Raw genomic sequence first — 23,862 nt, 5'->3', positions numbered from 1 at the left:
ATATCCCACATCATGCCTTCGGGTGAAGAGAAACTTATTGCCTTCGCATCACGCACCTTGAACAAGGCCGAGAGTAACTATGCGCAGATCGAGCGCGAGGCCTTGGGAATCATTTTTGGAATTCAAAAATGTCATCAGTACCTGTTTAGGAGAAGGTTCACACTCCTGACAGACCACCGTCCATTGACTTCAATCTTCGGGCCCCACACTGGAATTCCATCTCTCGCTGCAAGCAGGATGCAAAGGTGGGCTTTACTGTTGTCAGGACACACATACGACATCAAATATCGCAAATCAGACTTGCACGGCAACGCAGACGGTCTCTCGAGGCTACCCTTGCCTGTTACTCCCCCAGAGCCTCGTCAGATAGACATCTTCTACTTTAGAAAAGTGGAGGGAGCACCTGTCACTGCAGTTCAGGTGCGAAGGTACACCCGCAACGATCCAGTCCTGTCTGAGGTAATGGACGATGTCATTCGAGGGAGAGCTATAGGAGATTCTCCTAGTTTGAAACCTTACGTTTCAAAAAGAAATGAGCTCTCCGTCCAGGCAGGTTGTCTACTTTGGGGACGCCGTGTCATCATTCCGCCACCTCTGAGGGAACCTATACTGCAACAACTTCACACAGGCCACAGTGGGATGGTTCGGATGAAGGAAATGGCAAGAAGCTACTTCTGGTGGCCAGGTCTCGATGGGAATATTGAGGAGAAAGCCAAAACATGTTCCCCATGTCAAAGGGTCCGGAATGTTCCACAGCTGGCAACCCTACACCCCTGGGATTGGCCTGCAGAAGTGTGGCAGCGAGTACATGTGGACTTCGCCAGTCCTTTCGAAGAGAAGATGTTTATGGTGGTTGTGGACGCTCGTAGCAAATGGCCGGAAGTCGCTGTGATGAGGTCTACCGTGGCAGAGAAAACAATTGAGAAACTTAGTGAGATGTTCAGCCGTTATGGCTCACCAGAACAACTCGTAAGTGACAACGGTCCACAATTTGTATCACAGGAGTTTGCAACCTTCCTGCATGTGAATGGTGTCCAACACATCAGGTCTGCACCCTATCATTCCTCTACTAATGGCCAGGCAGAAAGGTTCGTGCAAACTTTGAAGCACGCCTTGAAGGCATCGCAAGGTCAGGGCTCAATCCACCAACGTCTGAACAGCTTCCTGTTGTCTACAGGAACGAGCCGCATGCCACAACCAAAACTTCCCCTGCTTCGCTCATGATGAAGAGGCAGTTGCGGACAAGTTTTGACTTACTCAAACCTCCAAGGGCAGAGCAGGTTGTCCATCGTCAACAACAAGCTCAAGTTGAAAAGATAGAGAAAAGAGCCAAGGAGAGACGGTTTCATTCGGGAGAGCACGTCCTAGCTCGAAACTACAACACTGGACCGAAATGGGTTCCTGCTACGGTGATCGCGCAGACGGGCCCTGTGTCTTACACGGTTGAGACTGCTGAGGACGTCGTCTGGAGAAGACACACAGATCAACTGTTGCTAGGAGCAGAGACAGCCACAGAGGCTCCAATGGCTGGTTGGCCTGAACTGTTTCCGGATGATACCGCAAACCAGCATCCTTTGCCACAGTGCTCTTCTCCAACACAGGAAGTCAAAGAGACTGTTCCACCTGTGCAAACTCCTGACGTTCGACTGACACAGGCACCTTCTCCATCTAGGCCTGTGTCAATGCCTACTGCTGTGGAAGCCAGCGATGACCGCCGGTATCCTGTCAGAGAGCGGCAGCCTCCAAGACGCTTGGATCTGTAGGCTTAGCGACTTACCCACAAGACTGGGGCAGAATAAACCCCAGGGTAAAGTCAGGGGTTGAGGCAGTCTACCACTACCCTAGGTTAGTTGAGTGCATTGAAAGTAACTTACCTGTTGAGGAATAATGTGGACCTTCCATTTAAGAGGGGAGGAATATGTTATGTATTGTGTGTTCTCCTCCCACCTGTGGTGGCGCTGTCACAGCAGATAAAGGGTTGGGTGTTCTCTTGGTTAAGTTTAGCTCTCTTTGTTCGGAACTCTCCAGAACTTCCCTTTCCCTTCGAATAAAACACTTCATATTTGAATCTCTGAGTTCTGAGTTCTAATTGTGTCTAGGTAAAAAGGTACCGACACAACACACACAATACTCAAGATGTGGTCTCACCAAGGCCCTGTACAACTGCAGCAAGACATCCTTGTTCCTGTACTCAAACCCTCTCGCTACGAAGGCCAACATACCATTTGCCTTCTTAACCACCTGCTGCACCTGTATGCTTACCTTCAGCGACTGGTGCACAAGGACACCCAGGTCTCGTTGCACTTCCCCTTCTCCCAATCTATTGCCATTCAGATAATAATCTGCCTTCCTGTTTTTGCTACCAAAGTGGATAACCTCACATTTATCCACATTATATTGCATCTGCCATGCTTCTGCCCAATCACCCAACCTGTCCAAATCATCCTGGAGTTTCTCGGCATCCTCCTCACAGCACACACGCCCACCCAGCTTTGTGTCGTCTGCAAATTTGGAGATATTACATCTAGTTCCCTTGTCTAGATCATTAATATATATTGTGAATAGCTGGGGTCCAAGGACCGATCCCTGCGGGGCCCCACTAGTCACTGCCTGCCACTCGGAAAAAGACCCGTTTATTCCAACTCTTTGCTTTCTGTCTGCCAACCAGTTCTCTATCCAAGTCAGTACCTTGCCCCCAATCCCATGTGCCTTAACTTTACACGCCTCTAGCCAAGCTGTTCCAGTACAGCTACAACACTGGCATCTACCCGACAAGGTGGAAAATTGTCCAGGTATGTCCTGTTCACAAAAAGCAGGACAAATCCAATCTGGCCAATTACTGCCCCATCAGTCTACTCTCAATCATCAGCAAAGTGATGGCTGGTGTCATCGACAGTGCTATCAAGCAGCACTTACTCACCAATAACCTGCTCACTGATGCTCAGTTTGGGTTCCGGCAGGACCACTCGGCTCCAGACCTCATTACAGCCTTGGTCCACACACAGACAAAAGAGCTGAATTCCAGAGGTGAGGCGAGAGTGTCTGCCCTTGACATCAAGGCAGCATTTGCCCGAGAGTGGCATCAAGGAGCGCTAGTAAAATTAAAGTCAATGGGAATCAGGGGGAAAATTCTCCACTAGCTGGAGTCATACCTAGCACAAAGGAAGATGGTTGTGGTTGTTGGAGGTCAATCATATCAGCCCCAGGACATCGTTGCAAGAGTTCCTCAGGGCAGTGTCTTCAGCTGATTCATCAATGACCTTCCATCCATCATAAGGTCAGAAGTGGGGATGTTCGCTAATGATGACTGCACAGTGTTCAGTTCCATTCGCAACTCCTCAGATAATGAAGCAGACCATGTTCATATGCAGCGAGACCTGGACAACATTCAGGTTTGGGCTGATAAGCGGCAAGTAACATTCACGCCACACAAGTGCCAGGCAATGACTATCTCCAACAAGCGAGAGTCTAACGACCACCCCTTGACATTCAACAGCAATACCATCGCTGAATCTCCCACCATCAACATCCTGGGGGTCACCATTGACCAGAAACTTAACTGGACCAGCCACATAAATACTGTGGCCACAAGAGCAGGTCAGAGGCTGGGTATTCTGTGGTAAGTGTCTCACTTCCTGACACCCCAAAGCATTTCCACCATCTACAAGGCACAAGTCAGGGGTGTGATGGAATACTGTCCACTTGCCTGGATGAGTGGTGCTCCAACAACACTGAAGAAGCTCGACAACATCCAGGACAAAGCAGCTCGCTTGATTGACACCCCATCCACCACCTTAAACATTCACTCCCTCCACCACTGGCGTACTATGGCTGCAGTGTGTACCATCTACAATATGTGCAGCAGCAACTCGCCAAGGCTTCTTCGGCAGCACCTCCCAAACCCGCGACCTCTTCCACCTAGAAGGACAAGGGCAGCAGGCACATAGGAACACCACCACCTCCAAGTTCCCTTCCAAGTTACACACCATCCTGACTTGGAAGTATATCGCCGATCCTTCATCATCGCTGGGTCACAATACTGGAACTCCCTCCCTAACAGCACTGTGGGAGTACCTTCACCACACGGATTGCAGCGGTTCAAGAAGGCGGCTCACCACCACCTTCTCAAGGGCAATTAGGGATGGGCAATAAATGCTAGCCTTGCCAGCGACGCCCACATCCCAGGAACATATATAAAAAAAAGGCTTAGGTGTGTTCTGTTTTTTTGTGGATAGAGCAATCTTCCACATTGTCAGGTAGATACCAATGTCATAGCTGCACTGAAATAGCTTAAGGTGCCAGTTAGTTCTGCTACACAGGTCTTCAACACTGTAGCCTGAATGTTGTCAGGGCCCATAGCCTTTGCTGTGTCCAGCGCACCTAGCCACTTTTTAATGCCTCATGGAGTGAACTGAATTGGCTGGATTCTCTACACTCTACGATAGTGGGAGGAGGCCAAGTGGGATTGTCTGCTTGGCACATTTTAGCTAAAGAAGTTTGCAAACACTACAGCCTTGTCTCTTGCACTCACATACTGGCCGGCGCATATAATTGAGGATCGGGATGTCCATGGAGTCTCCTACTCCCCTTAATTGTTTGATTGTACACCGCTATTCTCAACTGGATTGGTAAAGCTATAGAGCTTTGCTCTGACCTGTTGGTTGTGGGACTGCTTAGCTCTGGCTATAGCTTTCTGCTTTTTGTGTTGAGCATACAAGAAGCTCTGTATTTTAGTTTCACTAGCTTGGTGCTACTCCTGGCATACCCTTCTACAGTTCCCATTAAATAGTAAAGAAAAGATAAACCCACAGCATTATTTCAAAGTGAGACAATAAATATAATAGTACAAGGAGGCATAGGTTCAAACTAGTGTAGGGTAAATCAACACGTGGCATAGACTTCCAGGGTGAGTAGGGGAGGCAAAAACCTTAGTCATTCAAGACCCTTCTGGAAGCATGCTGTGGTTTTATTTCTCTTTTTTGGTCAGAGGAGCTAAGATGGCCACATGCTTCTCCTTATTTGTATTCATCTTGTGATCTTGTGTACAGCTCCAATTATCGTGGTTTTGACAGTGAGCTGGGAGAAGGTCACCTGTCTGCCTTCTCCGCCAATATATTTTACATGGAATGGGTGGTGAAACATAGACAGCATCAGAAGATTTGATTTGTTTAAAGACTTGAAAAATAAATTCAATCAGACCAAAAAAAAAATCTGATACTGTTGCAAAAATCAACACTCATGTTGGAGAATAATGTGAATGGTAGTTTCAGTCATTCAAATGAGAAAGGGTTAATGCTATCCACAATGAACATTTTGTTCAAATTTGAATATATTTTTGCACCAGTAAAGGTAATTTGTCAAAGTCAAATGTGCTGTTGAACCCCACTGCAACACTGCATTCTTTTGAAAAATGTGATCCTATTTGCCAAACATTTCTCGTATAAGTTTTGATTCATCAGCATCCAGCAGGTTCAGGCCATCTGCATTCATGCTGGTGTTGAATAATGTAACTGATGTCTTAGAGTGATGCGTGCGTGGACAGAAGAGTTTCTTCGTCTATTAAGTTTAATCACCCAATAATGTGCATCGCCCCTTCCACTTTCACCCATATTTGGAAACCTCATATTTTTTCATACAAGAAGATATTTTTTAGAAATAAGGTTTTTAAGAATACAAGTGCTATGTCATTTAAGAAATGATTAGATACTGAAATGGGGTGATTGTATGGTCTGGCATCTAATCCTAGTTGGTCCAAGTTAAATAATTTGCTTATTTTATCTTATTTGTACCTTTCATTATTTTAGAGGCTTGCATCATGTCTTCCCTCAGTCTTTTCTCCAGCAAAAATAGCCTTCGGCCCTGAATTTCCTCGGACCTTATGCCGCTGCGCCGCCATAACTTCACCGGAAGTGCAGTGGAAACCCTGTTCACGTGTGTAAATGGCAATTCAGACACACTTCCAGTAAAGTTACAACAATGCAATGGCAGAAAGTCTGAGGAAATTCAGGGCCTTAGTGTCTTGAACTTCTCTTCATGACTTAGACATGAATTAATATGAGCCAAATGTCCATCCTCATCAATAATTATCGTGATGTTATCATTTGCATCATCTCGGCCCCTTGGATTTTTGAAAAGACTTGAATTATAACCCCTTCAATCTTAATTTTTCCAAATAACAAAATAAGTTTCTTCTCATAATTCAGTTCCCTATATCCTGGAATCAGCTTTGTTGTTCTATGAATACATCCCAGAGTTTTCAATCCTAGTGGGAGGAAAAAATTATACTTTAGCTGTTATTTCTCAAACTTCATAAATACTTGAGTAGAATCTGAAGGCTGGAGGATTGCAAATTGAAGCTCAATATTCAAAAAAGGAGAAAGGCACAAACCTAGCAATTGCAGGCCAGTTAGCCTAACATTGTATGGTAAAATGCACGAGGGCATTCTTTGGGATGTTATAAATGAATATCTAAAAGAACACAAGTATGATAAGGAGCAATCAACATGGTTTATGAAGTATTAGGCCATGTCTTACAGATCTACTGGAATCCTTTGAGGAAGTAATTAAGTAGTAGGTGAGGGTAATCCAATTTGATGCAATTTACTGGGATTTCAAAAGACATTTGACAAAAATTCTCATATGAGACTAGTGGGTAAGGTAAGGGGTTGTGGAACAGTAACAACTTGCCTAGGTGGAGTGAGAATCAGTTTAGCAGCAGAAGACAAAGGGCACTGATAAGTGAAAAATATCTGGAAAAAAGTAAGCAGCAGTGTTTCACAGGAGTCTGGTCTGCTGTTCACAATATTTGTGAATGATATGAAACAGAATTTCTGTAGTAGTATTATTAACCTTGCTGTTGACACAAAACTCTGTGGTTAGGTAATGAATAGATTATCTTCAAAGACTGGATCAATTATGTAAATGGTCTGAGAGATGGCAGATAGATTCTAATGAGGATAAATGTAGCATAATGCATATGGGATGAGGTGTCAGTGAACATGTGTATAACATGAAAGGGTTTTCCACTTGCAGAGGCTGAAAAGAGAATGTATTTGGGAGTGAGCATTGCTCACACTCCGAAAGTATCTGGCCAGTGTGAAACAGTTATCGTTAAGGCAAATTGGGAACGTGGTGTATCTAGGGGACAATGGATTATTGGTCATAAGTTATACATTGTATATATCAATGATATCAGTTCCAGAGTATGGCATCTAGTCACCACACTTCAAAAAATATATAGTTCCATTAGAATGGGTTCAGAAAAGAATTACCAGGATGATTCCATGCCGTAAATGCCTAAGGTATGAAGAAAACTTCGAGACTAAGGCTATTTTTGATAAGATATAAGCCTCTAAAATAATGAAAGGTACAAATAAGTTTAAATGACCATAGGACTAGAAGAATAAAATTCAGAAGCCTTGAACAAGCTTAGAGTCTTGGAAAACCTTTTTTTCACCCACAGGATCGTGGACACGTGAAACAGACTCTCAGGGAAGGCAGTTCATTCAGGGTCAATTGACATCTTTAAAAGGGAGCTGGATTGATATCTGTTCAGAAGGGCGATTGAAGTCTGCACTGCTTGATTTTTTATGGGGAAATAGGAGGAGAAACTTAGCATTCTTTAAAGTGGGGATCAACAAGTAAGGAAAGTCCATGATTTTCCAATTATGGTCTCATCAGCAATCTGTAGAAAGTTAGAATGACTTCTTTTGATTTATACCTTCCAGGGGTCACTTACATGCCCTGCAGCTATCAATATTCCTAAATACTTATTGGTCAAGAACCATGGTGTGATAATGTTGAAGAACAATAACTTTATTAACAGACAGTCTGTAAAGAGGCCTGGATTACCTTACTACACACTACAATTAGAGGGTGAGCATCTCAGAGAAATGTGCAAATAATAGGGTAATAATAATGGGGGATTTCAACTTCCCCAATATTAATTGGGACAGTCAGAGTGTGAAAGGCTCAGAGGGTGTAGAATTCTTAAAGTGCATCCAGGAGAGCTTTTTGAGCCAGCATGTAGAAAGTCCTACAAGAGAGGGGGCGGTACTGGACCTAATTCTAGGGAATGTGGCCAGCCAAGTGGAAAAAGTGCTAGTAGGTGAGCACTTTGGTGATAGTGACCATAATATGGTAAGATTTAAGGTGGCCATGGAAAAGGACAGGGATGGGCCGGAAATAAAGGTTCTAAATTGGGGGAAGGCCGATTTTAATAGGATAAGGCAGGATCTGGCCAAAATGGACTGGGATCAGCTACTTGTAGGAAAATCCGCATTGGAGCAATGGGAGGCTTTCAGAAGGGAGATTGAGATCATACAATGGCAACATGTTCCCGTAAAGGTCAAGGGTGGTTCCAAAAACCACAGGGAACCTTGGATGTCAGGGGATATACGAGAATGGATTAGGAAAAAAAGGAGGGCTTTTGGTAGATACAAAAGGCTAAAGACGGAGGAAGCCCTAGAGGAGTACAAAAAGTGCAGGGGGATACTTAAAAAAGAAATTAGGAGATCAAGGAGGGGCCATGAAATAACACTGGCGAGCAAAATAAAGGAAAATCCGAAGATGTTTTATAAGTATATTAAGGGTAAGAGGATAACTAGGGAAAAAATAGGGCCCATTAGGGACAAAAGTGGCAATCTGTGTGTGGAGCCGGAAGATGTAGGAGGGGTTCTAAATGAATTTTTTGCATCTGTTTTCACTATGGAGAAGGACGATGTAGACATAGAAATAGGGCGGGGGGACTGTGATATGCTCGAACATATTAACATCGAGAGGGAGGAGGTATTGCCGGTTTTAGCTGGCCTAAAAATGGATAAATCCCCAGGCCCGGATGAAATGTATCCCAGGCTGCTGTGTGAGGCAAAGGAGGAGATTGCGGGGGCTCTAACACATATATTCAGGACCTCTCTGGCCACAGGGGATGTGCCAGAGGACTGGAGAACCGCTAATGTAGTACCATTATTCAAGAAGGGTAGTAGGGAAAAACCGGGGAACTACAGGCCAGTGAGCCTAACATCAGTGGTAGGAAAATTATTGGAAAAAATCCTGAGGGACAAAATTTGTCTCCACTTGGAGAGGCAAGGATTAATCAGGGATAGTCAACATGGCTTTGTCAAGGGAAGATCATGTCTGACTAATTTGATTGAATTTTTTGAGGGGGTGACTAGGTGTGTGGATGAGGGTAACGCAGTGGATGTGGTATACATGGATTTCAGTAAGGCCTTCGATAAAGTCCCGCACAGGAGACTGGTCAAGAAGGTAAGAGCCCACGGAATCCAGGGTGCCTTGGCACATTGGATACAAAACTGGCTTAGTGGCAGAAGGCAGAGGGTGATGGTCGAAGGTTGTTTTTGTGACTGGAAGCCTGTGGCCAGTGGGGTACCACAGGGATCGGTGCTGGGTCCCTTGCTGTTTGTGGTCTACATTAATGACTTGGATATGAATGTAAAAGGTATGATCAGTAAGTTCGCGGATGATACAAAAATTGGTAGGGTGGTAAATAGCGAGGAGGGTAGCCTCAGTCTGCAGGACGATATAGATGGGTTGGTCAGATGGGCGGAACAGTGGCAAATGGAATTTAACCCGGAAAAGTGCGAGGTGATGCACTTTGGGGGGACTAACAAGGCAAAGGAATACACAATGAATGGAAAGACCCTAGGCAAGACGGAGGGTCAGAGGGATCTGGGTGTGCAAGTACACAGATCCCTGAAGGCGGCGGAACAGGTGGATAAGGTGGTAAAAAAGGCATATGGGATACTTGCCTTCATTAGCCGAGGCATTGAATATAAGAGCAAGGAGGTTATGATGGAGCTGTATAAAACACTGGTTAGGCCACAGCTGGAATACTGTGTGCAGTTCTGGTCGCCACACTACAGGAAGGATGTGATCGCGTTAGAGAGGGTGCAGAGGAGGTTCACCAGGATGTTACCAGGGCTGGAGCGCTTCAGCTATGAAGAGAGACTGGGCAGATTGGGTTTGTTTTCCTTGGAGCTGAGGAGGCTGAGGGGGGACATGATTGAGGTGTACAAAATTATGAGGGGCATAGATAGGATGGATGCTGAGGAGCTTTTTCCCTTAGTAGAGGGGTCAATAACTAGGGGGCATAGATTCAAGGTAAAGGGCGGAAGGTTTAGAGGGGATTTGAGAAAGAACTTTTTCACCCAGAGGGTGGTTGGAGTCTGGAACTCACTGCCTGAAAGGGTTGTGGAGGCAGAAACCCTCACAACATTTAAGAAGCATTTGGATGTGCACTTGAAATGCCATAGCATACAAGGCTACGGGCCAAATGCTGGAATATGGGATTAGATTAGACAGGGCTTGATGGCCGGCGCGGACACGATGGGCCGAAGGGCCTCTATCCGTGCTGTATTACTCTATGACTCTATGACTCTAACCTACTACAGCACACTACCTCATAGAATATCATTAATCCTTATACTTTACAAGGTACACAAAGTTCAGTACCCTCTAGTACCTTAGTTCCTGCATTAACTCAACTGTACCTGCACATCCCAGGTACATAGACTGTCCTTACTGTCAAATAACGCAGTTGGTTGGTTGGTTGTCAGTGTTTTCTCAAACTTGAATGAGTCTGATGCGCCTGTTCAACCTAAGCCCTTCAGTTTCATTGTGAGTCTCCTTTTACTGCTGTAGGCTGCTCAAAGGCTTTATCTTTTTCAGGGCTACTCTTGGAGCTCTCTTCCTCTCTAGATAACACACAGGGATCTCTCCTCTCCTTTACTGAGCTACTCCCCATACAGCACTGGGCTTCTGGGCACCTCTCTGTGGCTGAGGCACTCTAATACTCAACAATCCCCATCAGAATCCTCCTTCTGTATGCCAATGCAGTTCTGCCTATCTACTTCTGATGCTGTTGTGCATTTTCTCCACTCATACTTTCTCACTGCCACACTATGCTCTAGCCCACTCTCAGTCACAGTCTCAATCACAGACTCTTATTGACCTAATCCCCTCACATGACACTAAACAGGTCTTTCATATGTTTAATTGTGCCTTGCTTTCCCTGCTTAGTCTTCATGTCTTTCAACATGATGTCTGCTCTCCTGCACTCAGCTTTTGTTTCCTGGAATGCACTCCTTTCTTAGTTACTTTTCTTCACCCAACATTCTTCTGCACTTCTTAGTTACAAAAATTCCTCAGACTTTGTTGCTGCCCCTTTTTATATCATCCTTTGCCATACTCGCTTTCACTTTTTCCTCCTTTCCCTCAGGTTTTCACATATTCCACCCTCCTTTAGTTTTCCTACACGCTGGTCTTCCTCAGTCTTTTTGGGTTTACAAAGAAGCATGTCCAGCTGTGGCCCTGCTCATCTCTCAGTTGATTCCTGTGAGCTGGAATTTCCTCTTGCTTTTTTTGTGCTAAAAGATACACATTCTCTCTACTAGTCACTCAGAACCATTGTTACAGACTTGGGAGCTGAAAGTTTACAGCCCCTCAGGCATACTCCCATTGTTAGGAGTGCAGTGGAAGATCCGGGAATTAAACCAGGACCTGGATATGCCCTGGCCTCCTTGTCAGCTTCCATGGGCCTTATTTAGGGTGGTGCCTCCACCTACAATGAAACAAGGTCACCTGCATCAGAGGGGACATGACTGGGGGAGGAGACTTCCTGGTTGGGAGTTTCCATGTCCTCAGCTTGGCAGAACAGCAGCAGCAGCCAATACACCCAGCGACAGGAGGTGTGCCACTGGTGGGGTAGAAGTGGGACCCACCTGGAGTGGGTAGCCTCCATTTCATTTTCTGGCCTCACCCACTAGTGGCGAGGGCACCTGACTGGATTATTAAAATTAGGGAACTTGCTCCTGAACACAGAAGGTCCGTTAGTGTCAGCAGTGGAAGTTCTCAACAGCCGATTCTGGCATTTACGCCAGAATCAAAAGCCCACAGATTTTTGGTCCCTTATAGTCAAATATCTTTGAGAAGGACTCTAGATCTGATTAGTTTTATTAACTACTTTACAATGATTCGATACTTTTTTGCAGATGGTCAATTGTCTCTCTTTATGGAATGGATGCATTGGTTTTGATCTTCCAAAATTTCCTAGATTCTAGAACGGTCCCAGCAGATTGGAAGGTCGCAAATGTAATACTGCTATTCAAGAAAGGAGGGAAAGAGAAAACAAGGAACTACAGGCCAGTTAGCCTGATATCAGTCGTCAGGAAAATGCTGGAATCCATTGTTAAGGAAGTGGTATCGGAGCACTTAGAAAATCATAACATGATTAGGCAGAGTCAACATAGTTTTATGAAAGGGAAATCGTGTTTGACAAATTTATTAGAGTTTTTTGAGGTAACTAGCAGGGTAGATAAAGGGGAACCAGTGGATGTAGTATATTTGGATTTCCAAAAGGCATTCGATAAGGTGCCACACAAAAAGTTATTACACAAGATCAAGGCTCATGGGGTTGGGGGTAATAGAGTAGCATGGATAGAAGATTGGTTAACAGACAGAAAACAGAGAGTAGGAATAAATGGATCTTTTTCAGGTTGGCAGGCTGTAACTAGTGGGGTGCCGCAAGGATCAGTGTTGGGGCCTCAGCTATTTACAATTTAAATCAATGACTCAGATGAAGGAACCAAGTGTAATGTATCCAAGTTTGCTGATGATACAAAGCTAGGTGGGACAGTAAGCTGTGAGGAGAACACATAGGGCTCAATTTTGCCAGGCCCGAGGAAACATAGACGAAGATAGGAGCAGGAGTAGGCCATTCGGCCCCTCGAGCCCGCTCCGCCACTTAATGAGATCATGGCTGATCATCCAAATTCAGTACCCTGTTCCTGCCTTCTCTCCATATCCCTTGATCCCTTTAGCCTTAAGAAATATATCCAACTCCTTCTTGAATATATTTAATGAATTGGCCTCTACTGCTTTCTGTGGTAGAGAATTCCACAGGTTCATCACTCTCTGGGTGAAGAAATTCCTCCTCATCTCTGTCCTAAATGGCTTACCCCTTATCCTTAGACTGTGACCCCTGGTTCTGGACTCCCAGGCTATCAGAAATATCCTGCCAGCATTTAGTCTGTCTAGTCCTGTTAGAATTTTATAAGTTTCGATGAGATCCCCTCTCATTCTTCTAAACTCCAGTGAGTATAAGCCCAATCGTCCCAATCTCTCCTCATACATCATTCCTGCCATCCCAGGTATCAGTCTGGTGAATCTTCGCTGCACTCCTTCCATGGCAAGAACATCCTTCCTCAGATAAAGCGACCAAAACTGCACACAGTACTCAAGATGTGGCCTCACCAAGGCCCTGTACAACTGCAGCAAGACATCCTTGTTCCTGTACTCAAACCCTCTCGCTACGAAGGCCAACATACCATTTGCCTTCTTAACCGCCTGCTGCACCTGCATGCTTACTTTCAGCGACTGATGCACAAGGACACCCAGGTCTCGTTGCACTTCCCCTTCTCCCAATCTATTGCCATTCAGATAATAATCTGCCTTCCTGTTTTTGACACCAAAGTGGATAACCTCGCATTTATCCACGTTATATTGCATCTGCCATGCTTCTGCCCAATCACCCAACCTGTCCAAATCATCCTGTAGTTTCTCGGCATCCTCCTCACAGCACACACGCCCACCCAGCTTTGTGTCCTCTGCAAACTTGGAGATATCACATCTAGTTCCCTCGTCCAGATCATTAATATATATTGTGAATAGCGGGAGTCCAAGGACCGATCCCTGTGGTACCCCACTAATCACTGCCTGCCACTCGGAATAAGACCCGTTTATTCCAACTCTTTGCTTTCTGTCTGCCAACCAGTTATCTGTCCAAGTCAATACCTTGCCCCCAATCCCATGTGCCTTAATTTTACACGCTAATCTCTTATGCGGGACCTTATCGAAAGCCTTTTGAAAATCCAAATAAACCACATCCACTGGTTCTCCCTTATCTATTTTACCAGTTACATCCTCAAAAAATTTCACTACATTAGTCAAGCATGATTTACCTTTTGTAAAGCCATGTTGACTTTGTCCAATCCGGTCACTTTTTTCCAAGTGCTCTGCTATTACATCCTTTATAATGGACTCTAGCATTTTCCCCACGACCGATGTCAGGCTTACCGGTCTGTAATTCCCCGTTTTCTCTCTACCACCCTTTTTGAACAGTGGGATAACATTAGCTACCCTCCAATCCATGGGTACTGTTCCAGAGTCTATCGAATTTTGGAAGATGACCAGCAATGCATCTACTATTTCTAGGGCCACTTCCTTAAGTACCCTAGGATGTAGATTATCAGGTCCTGGGGATTTATCGGCCCTCAATCCCATTAATTTCCCTAACACCATTTCCCTACTGTTAGATCCGTGGTTCAGTGGATAAAGAATTACACGGATGCTGTACTTAAACAAACAACAGGTCTTTACTGGAGGAGAGTCATCTCTAGACTGGAGTACAGAGGCATGCGCACAGCTTACATACCGGTGTGGTTACTGCCGGTACTACAGTATACAGGAGCTGTAAAAAGTAGTTCTGACTTAAAGCACATACACTACAATTCCTCCCTTTTTAGATTAATAATACCCCCTTAATATTCACATAACAATTACATTTTTACATGTACATTCAATAACAAAAAGTCCATTTATAGATTCAGTCTTTGGGGCGGCTTCCTGACCCTTTTGGGATAGCACCTTTCTGGAGGTTCTTGTCCTTGGTGCAGAGGCGATTCTGACCCCTTTTCATCGGGTAGTTCATCGGGTTCCACTGCTACTGGGTCTGAAGTAGATGCTACCGGTATGTCGGGTTCATCCCCAGGTACTCGAGACATGGGGTTGACGCCTTCCTGTGACGCTAAGATCTGATCGACGTGGCGTCTCACAATGTTCTCCCCGACATCCACTGTGTACATTAATGGCCCCTGCCTTGTACATATCATTCCGGGTTGCCACTTCTCTGTTCGATAGTCACGGGCCAAGACTGGTTGCCCTACATTGAAGCTCCTTGTCGGCTTCTCGTTGATGTGCTGGAATTGTTTGTCCTCAACATTTCTTCGCACATTTGGTCTGAGCAAATCCAGACGAGATCTCAACCTTCTGTTAAAGAACAGCATGGCCGGGGTATGGTTAGTAACTGCATGTGTCGCGTTTCGGTAGGCTAATAAGAAATTGTCCATCTTATGCTGTAGTGGAATTTCCTCATTGCACATGGCCTTTATCGCCTTCTTAAAGGTTTGTACGAACCTCTCAGCCAATCCATTGGTGGCTGGATGATACGGGGCAGATGTGTAATGCCTTACCCCATTCCTTTTCATGAATTTTTGGAACTCGTCGGACACAAACTGTGGTCCATTATCAGAGCAGATCTGCTCTGGCAAACCGTTTCTGGCAAATATGGTCCGTAGGACTGCAATCGTTTTCTCTGTAGTGGTTGAAGACATCTTTATCACCTCAGGCCACTTTGAATGAGCATCCACTGCTATTAAGAACATTGAGTCCATGAATGGACCAGCGAAATCAATGTGCACCCGTTGCCATGGAGAGGAGGGCCACTCCCATGGGTGTAGAGGGGCATGTGGTGGTGCATTTTGGACCTTCTGGCATCCTAAGCAGCTCTTAGTTAGGTCTTCGATTTGTTGATCGATTCCCGGCCACCACACATAAGCCCTAGCAAGGCTTTTCATTTTCACTCCCCCCAGATGACCTTCATGTAGCTCCTTTAGCACTCTCTCCCTTAACTTGGGTGGAATCACCACTCTGGATCCACACATCACTGTCCCCTGGCATACTGACAGCTGTTCTCTTCTGGATGAGAATGCTGGCAACAGTGAGTCGCCATGTGTTGGCCATCCCCTCACCGTCAATTCATATACCCGTGACAGCGTCGGATCATTGCGGGTCTCCTTCTCTATATCCGCGTTTGTTACTGGCAATCGTTCAATTATCGACAAATAAAATATCTCGATAGGGTCCACTGCTGGTGCTTCCTCCACAGTAGGCAGTGGCAGGCGCAATAGCCCATCAGCGTTCCCATGCTGTTTCATGCCTTTATATTCTATTTCATATTGATTCGCCCCTAGAAACAGGGACCATCTTTGTAACCGCTGTGCAGTCATTACTGGCACGCCCTTCTTAGGATTAAAGATGGAGACAAGTGGTTGGTGGTCAGTCAGCAAGGTGAGCTTCTGCCCATGCAGATAATGGTTGAATTTTTTTACTCCCCATACTAGGCTGAGGGCCTCCCTGTCAATCTGGGCATACTTGTGCTCGGCTGAGGTTAGTGACCGAGACGCAAAGTTCACTGGCCTCTCCAACCCGTCTGGGAATTTGTGCGACAGCACCGCTCCAATGCCGTAGGGTGATGCATCACATGCCAAACGAATTGGTAGTGCTGGGTTGAAATGGGCCAACACCTCTTTTGATGTGATCAATTCTTTACACTTCTGGAAAGCTCGTCTACGTTCGTCATCCCACTTCCATGGTACCCCTGTTTGCAGTAGGGTGTTCAGCGGGTGTAATACCGTAGACAAATTTGGTAAGAACTTGTGGTAATAGTTTACCAGCCCGAGGAACGACCTCAGTTGTGACACATTTTCCGGTGCTGGAGCCTTGACTACTGCCTCAATCTTGTCAAGGGACTTATGTAACCCATCTTCATCGATGACGTGGCCGCAATACGAGATCTGTTTCTGGAAAAACTCGCACTTGTGGCGATTAGCTCGTAGCCCATATTCCTTCAATCTGGCGCGCATCTTCTCCAAGTTAGCGAGGTGATCACCGTCATTTTCGCCCGTGACCAAGATGTCGTCCAAATAACACTGGGTCCCTGGAATCCCTTGCAGGACCTGATCCATTGCCCTTTGCCAGATAGCCAGAGCCGAGGCTACTCCAAACACCAGCCGGTTGTATTGATAGAGACCTTTATGGGTGTTGAACGTAAGGTAATGTTTCGAAGCTTCTTCTACCTCCATTTGCAAGTACGCCTGGGCTAGATCAATTTTGGTGAAGCGTTTACCACTAGATAGTGAGGTGAAAATATCCTCAATTCGTGAAAGCGGATATTGCACCGTGTGAAGGACTGGGTTCACTGTCACCTTAAAATCCCCACAGATGCGGATCTTCTTTGGTTCCCCAGGCATATTACTCAACGACCTCTTCATTACAGGGACGATGGGTGTAGCCCACTCGCTCCAGTCCACTTTGGACAGTACTCCTGAACGTTCCAACCCTTCCAGCTCTGCTTCAACCGCTGGTCTGATCGCATAAGGCACTGGTCTGGCCTTCAGAAACTTTGGGCATGCATTATCTTCTATTTTAATTGTTGCTGTTATTCCTTTTAGTGTTCCCAGTCCATCCTGGAACACTTCTTTTGCGTCAGTTAGCATTTTTGACAGTCGTCCAGGTGTGACGTCGTCATCCTTTTTGGCCTCCACCTTCAGTGCCTGTATGGAATGCCAATCTAAATGTATCTTCCGGATCCACTCACGTCCTAGCAGTGGTGGTCCTCCATTTGGTAATACATATATATCCATTTTAGGTATTTCCTGACCTTTATATGTCACTTTCACCCTTATTTTTCCTTTGGGGTAGACTTTTTGCCCCGTATACGTCTTCAAGACAATCTCTGTAGCTTTCAAGGGTATGTGTGAAAATAGCCGCTTGTAGTCTCTTTGATTTATGACTGTTAGAGCTGACCCTGTGTCCAATTCCATTTCCACTTGGACTCCGTCTATCTTGAGTGTAACCCAGATAGTCTGGTGATCCTCTATTTCGGTTACATTATGTAGTTTCAGACAACCCAGCTCCTTGCTTCCGGAGTCTGTGTCACTTTTCTGTTCGTCTGAACCACTGTCCATCACCTGGTGTACCTTTTTGTACTTCTCCTGTGGAGATTTCTTACTGTTGGTTTTCTTCCCAGACCTGCAGACTCTTGCTATGTGTTCTGCTTTCCCACACTGTCTGCACACTTGGTCCTTGAACCAACAATCTTTCTGGTCATGTGTTGTTCTGCCGCAGCAATAGCACTTCCCTGTTCCATAGGTCATTTCGTTGGTGCCGTATTCTTGCGGTCTCCGTTGTATCTCTGCAGTGCCCCTTGCGGCTGCTTCGTGTGATACTGCCATATTGAAAGCTTTGTCCAGCGTAAGGTCCTTTTCTGATAGAAGCCGTTTCTGGGTTCCTTCACTTTGTAGCCCACACACAAACTTGTCCCTTAACGTGTCTGCTAGTCCCGCTCCAAACTGGCAGTATTTCGATAGCTTGCGCAGTTCCGTTAGGTACTCAGCATTGCTTTCGTCTTTGTGTTGGTTCCTTTTATGGAACTTAAATCATTCTGCTATCAGCAGCGGTGTGGGGCTTAAGTGGTCCTGTAGGATTTCTAGTATGCTTCCAAAATCCTTGTTTACCGGCTTCTCTGGAGTTATTAGATTTCGCAGTAACCCATAAATTTTTGCACCCATGGAATTTAACAGAACCAGTGCTTTATTAGCATCTGGCACTTCATTCGCCCTGCAGTACACCTCAATGCGTTCCACATATGTCGCCCAATCTTCGACTTCATTGTCGAACGTAGAGATACTGCCACTCTTCAGCATCCTTAGTTGTGCGTTAACTATCCCCAATGGCGCCTCCCGCGCTTCCCCTTCTTCTCCGCTGGCACAAAATGGCATCTCCCGTGCTTTCCTTCCTTCCCACACTCGCCCGTCTTCTCCGCTGCGGCTTCGCAAAATGGCGTCTCCCACGCGCTTCCTTCTTCTCCGCGGCTCAATGGTGTCTCCCGCGCTCTCCCTGCTTCCCCGCGGCTCAATGGCGTCTCCCCTTGCTTCGCCCCGAGGACCCTGATCAGCCCGTGATCCCTGGCTGTGCTCTGCGTGTTCTTCTCTTGATATTTGTCGACGCCGCTCAGTCTAGAACCCGGCTGTTTCTTACCCTCTCTCTCTCCGGTTTTGCAGTATTTTTCCACGATGCCGCTCGGTGATCAACCCCCGGCTGTGCCCTGCTCTCTTCACCCTTTTTCTTACCCCGTCGATGCTGCCCGGCTCTCTCTCTCTGCCGTCGGTCGGCTCCAGCCGCCGCTGCTCGGGAAGGGTCTGCTCAGGACCTGTCATTGGTCTCTTACTGCTCATTGTGGCTGGGGAACCAAGCCCGGCTCTCCACAGCCTCCCCAGCGAAGTTGGATCTCTGCCTGACTGCTGGGCGGTTGCTCGCGGTCGACGCCCGTGTTCCTGGACTCGACTATTTTTTTTGTTTTGTTTTGTTTAAAGTTGCAGGTAGATTCGCATCAACACTCGTCGCCACTGTTAGATCCGTGGTTCAGTGGATAAAGAATTACACGGATGCTGTACTTAAACAAACAACAGGTCTTTACTGGAGGAGGGTCATCTCTAGACTGGAGTACAGAGGGATGCGCACAGCTTATATACCGGTGTGGTTGATGTGCCTCAATAAATCCGAGACTCGATGTTAGCGAAACAAAACAAGGCTTTTATTGACTTAGAAGGTAACACACAGAGGAGAATGTATCTTCCATCCAGAGGTCTGCCGTACTGGATGTGCTGCAGGCTGGGCCAGCTTACATAGGAGCCAGGTATGGGCGGAGCCCTACACACAGTACAATACAATGGAAATGAAACTGAAACCAACCACAGTCACAGGCAGAGAAATACTGATGAGTGATGAATGGAGTATTTCATCACATTCACCCCTTCTATAGATTTAGTCTGTTCGGGGGTTTGATAGTCCTCTGCGACCGACGTGGCTGTTGTGGTGCCGCGGGTGTCGGCTGGGTGTCCCCGGTGGCCTCCTGGGTCTCTGCCGGGGGTGCCGCCAGGGTTGTTGAAGGGGTAGTTGGTGGGGGTACCGTTGGTTGATGTTCTTCCGGGGGTGATGAAAGAGTAGTGGGTGGGTAAGAGTTGCTGTGGTCGTTGTTGCTGCTATTGCCGTGGTTGTTGTCGTTACCGGCTGGGGCGACGTCTTTTATGGACACAGTGTCCTCCCTTCCGTCGGCGTGCCGGACATACGCGTATTGGGGGTTGGCGTGGAGTAGGTGCACTGACTCCACGAGAGGGTCCGTCTTGTGGCCCCTCACATGCCTTCGCACGAATACCGAACCTGGGGTGGAGAGCCATGATGGCATGGATACGCCTGAGGTGGATTTCCGGGGAAAGACAAACATTCGCTCGTGAGGCGTGGCATTAGTGGCAGTACACAATAGCGACCGTATCGAATGGAGCACATCTGGGAGAACTTCCTGCCAGCGGGAGATAGGGAGGCCTTTGGTCCTTAGAGCTAGAGTGACTGCTTTCCATACTGTCCCGTTCTCTCGCTCCACTTGACCGTTACCCCGGTGGTTGTAGCTGGTGGTACAGCTCGTGGCGATCCCCCTGGACAGCATGTACTGGCGTAGCTCTTCACTCATGAAGGACGCCCCCCTATCCGTATGGATGTAGCTCGGCATACCGAACAGGCAGAACAGGCTGTTGAGGCATTTAATGACCGTGGCGCTGGTCATGTCTGGGCAGGGGAAGGCGAATGGGAAACGAGAGTATTCGTCCACAATGTTCAGGAAGTAAACATTGTGGTCGACGGACGGGAGGGGGCCCTTGAAATCTAAGCTGAGCCGCTCAAAGGGCCGTGTAGCTTTGATTAAGTGGGCTCTATCTGGGCGGTAGAACCGAGGCTTGCACTCAGCGCAAGTGCGACAGTTCCTGGTCAGGGACCGAACTTCCTCAATCGAGTAGGGTAAGTTGCGGGACTTTATGAAGTGGAACAGCCGCGTGACCCCTGGGTGGCAGAGGTCATTGTGGAGGGTCTGTAGCCGATCCCCGGTGGCACTGGCACACATCCCTCGTGAGAGGGCGTCGGGGGATTCGTTAAGGGCCCCTGGCCGGTAAATGATGTCATAATCGAAGGTGGAGAGCTCGATCCGCCACCTAAGAATCTTATCATTTTTAATCTTCCCCCTCTGTTTATTATTGAACATAAACGCTACCGACCGCTGGTCGGTAAGTAGGGTGAAGCGTTTGCCGGCTAGGTAGTGGCACCAGTGGCGCACTGCCTCCACGATGGCTTGGGCCTCCTTTTCTACGGAGGAGTGTCTGATCTCGGGCCCTTGGAGGGTCCTCGAGAAGAAAGCTACGGGCCGCCCCGCCTGGTTGAGGGTGGCCGCCAAGGCAAAGTCAGACGCATCACTTTCCACTTGAAAGGGAGTGTTCTCGTCCACTGCCTGTAGCGTGGCCCGCTCAATATCCTGCTTAATGCTTTTGAAGGCGGCATAGGCCTCAGCAGAGAGCGGAAAAGAGGATGCTTTCAAGAGGGGGCGGGCTTTGTCGGAGTAGTTGGGGACCCATTGCGAATAATAAGAAAATAACCCCAGGCACCTTTTCAGGGCTTTGGGAGTGTTGGGCAGGGGCAGCTCCCGTAGGGGGCGCAATCGGTCGGGGTCTGGTCCGATTTCCCCATTCTCCACCACGCTGCCTAGTATGCAGAGGCGCGTGGTGTTGTAAACACACTTGTCCTCGTTGTAGGTGAGGTTGAGTTTTTGTGCGGTTTTCAGGAACCTCTTGAGGTTCGAGTCGTGATCCTGCTGGTTGTGACCGCAGATGGTGACGTTGCCGAGGTAGGGGAAGGTTGCCTGCAAGTGGTGGTCATCGACCATGCGGTCCATCTCCATCTGGAAGACCGAGACCCCATTCGTCACCCCAAAGGGGACTCTGAGGAATTGGTAGAGGCGTCCGTTCGCCTCGAAGGCGGTGTACGGGCGGTCCTCTGGTCTGATAGGGAGCTGGTGGTACGCTGACTTGAGGTCGATGGTGGAGAACACCCGGTATTGGGCGATTTGGTTCACCATTTCTGATATGCGGGGTAGCGGGTAGGCGTCTAGTTGGGTGTACCTGTTGATCGTTTGGCTATAGTCGATCACCATCCGTTTCTTCTCGCTACCCCTTACCACCACCACTTGGGCGCGCCATGGGCTATTGCTGCGTTCAGTAGTGCGCTCTTTCAGGAGCCTGTCTACCTCGGTCGCGATAAACCGCCTGTCCTCCCAGCTGTACCTCCTGCTTTTGGTCGCTATTGGCCGGCAGTTAGGGGTAAGGTTCGCGAATAGCGAAGGCGGCTTTACCTTCAGGGTAGCCAGACCGCACACTGTGAGGGGCGGCTGGGACCCACCGTAATTGAGCGTGATGCTTTGGTGGTAGCACTGGAAATCCAGGCCCAAGATCACGCTCGCACATAGATTCTTCATGATTAATACTTTAAAATTATCGTATACAGTTCCATTAACGGACAATTGTACCGTGCAGTAACCCATAATGGTCGATGTCTGGGTTTTATCAGCCATAGAGATGGTACCCCGAGTAGGGACCACCTTTAGGGAGAGTTGTTGTACCAGTTCAGGATGGATAAAACTCTCTGTGCTTCCACTGTCAATTAAACATTTAACCCTGCACCCGTTTACCTCGATGTCCACCATTGATTTGGATAGCGGGTGCGGCCTGGTCTGGTCCACTGTGACCGATGCCACTGTAGGGCCCTGATCGAGACAAGATGGCATCCACGTTGTCTGCTCACAAGATGGCGGACCCCACGAGGTCGGGCAAGATGGCGTCCAAGATGGCCGCTCCCACGGCGCACACGAGGCGGTGGCGGGTTTTCCGGCAGGGTTCCCTCTGCACACCTTCCCGAAGTGCCCCTTCTTACCGCACTTAAAGCAGGTGGTGCCTTTCGCCGGGCACAGGTTTCTGGTGTGCTTCAGCTGCCCGCAGAAGTAGCGGTTGGGTCCTCGACGCGTCACGGCTGTCGTAGGGCTTCTGGGGGGAGAGCGGGGCCCCGACGGTGTCAGGCTGCTGGGCGGGGAAGATGCCTTCCAAGATGGCGGCGCCCTTGGTGCACACGTGGCGGCGTGGACGGCGCGGGCTGAAGAGTAGGCGTCCGAGTTTCTCTGGGCCACATCCAGGGATCGTGCTGTGTCCGCAGCCTGTTTCAGGTCCAATCCCGTTTTTTCCAGCAGTCTCTGCCGGATGTAAGTGGAGCTGAGGCCTGTGATAAAGGCATCGCGAACAAGCTCGTCAGTGTACACTGCGGCTTTTACATCTTGGCACTTGCAGTCTTTGCCAAGCGTTTTCAGGGTGCCTAGGAACTCCTCCCCCGATTCCCCAGGTCGCTGTGCGCGAGTAGCGAGCAGATGCCTAGCATACACCTCATTCGTAGGCTGCTGGTAATGCGCCTTAAGATGTCGCAGGCGGCTGGGTACGTGTCGGCGTCTTGGATGAGGGGGTAAACCCGGTGGCTTACCCAATTCCGCAGAATTCCGAGTTTCATACTCGCAGCGTCCGTAGCATCTTTGACGGCTGCGGAATTGTCCAGGAAGAATTCCATACACATAAACCAGTGTCCGAAGTGTGCCGATGCGTCCGAAGCATGCTGGTCCAAATCCAAACGTTCGGGTTTCAAGAGTTGATCCATTGTGTTGAAAATTAAGTCAATAAAATTGATGTGCCTCAATAAATCCGAGACTCGATGTTAGCGAAACAAAACAAGGCTTTTATTGACTTAGAAGGTAACACACAGAGGAGAATGTATCTTCCATCCAGAGGTCTGCCGTACTGGATGTGCTGCAGGCTGGGCCAGCTTACATAGGAGCCAGGTATGGGCGGAGCCCTACACACAGTACAATACAATGGAAATGAAACTGAAACCAACCACAGTCACAGGCAGAGAAATACTGATGAGTGATGAATGGAATATTTCATCACAGTGGTTACTGCCGGTACTACAGTATACAGGAGCTGTAAAAAGTAATTCCGACTAAAAGCACATACACTACACCTACAAATACTGATTTCTATCAGTTCCTCCCTTTCATTAGACCCGATGTTCCCCAACATCTTTGGGGGG

This window comes from Somniosus microcephalus, chromosome 7 (genome assembly GCF_052327205.1).
Source record: "Somniosus microcephalus isolate GS21.2 chromosome 7, FLI_Smic_1.0, whole genome shotgun sequence".
Classification (NCBI taxonomy): domain Eukaryota; kingdom Metazoa; phylum Chordata; class Chondrichthyes; order Squaliformes; family Somniosidae; genus Somniosus; species Somniosus microcephalus.
Note: the sequence above shows the minus strand (reverse complement) of the source record.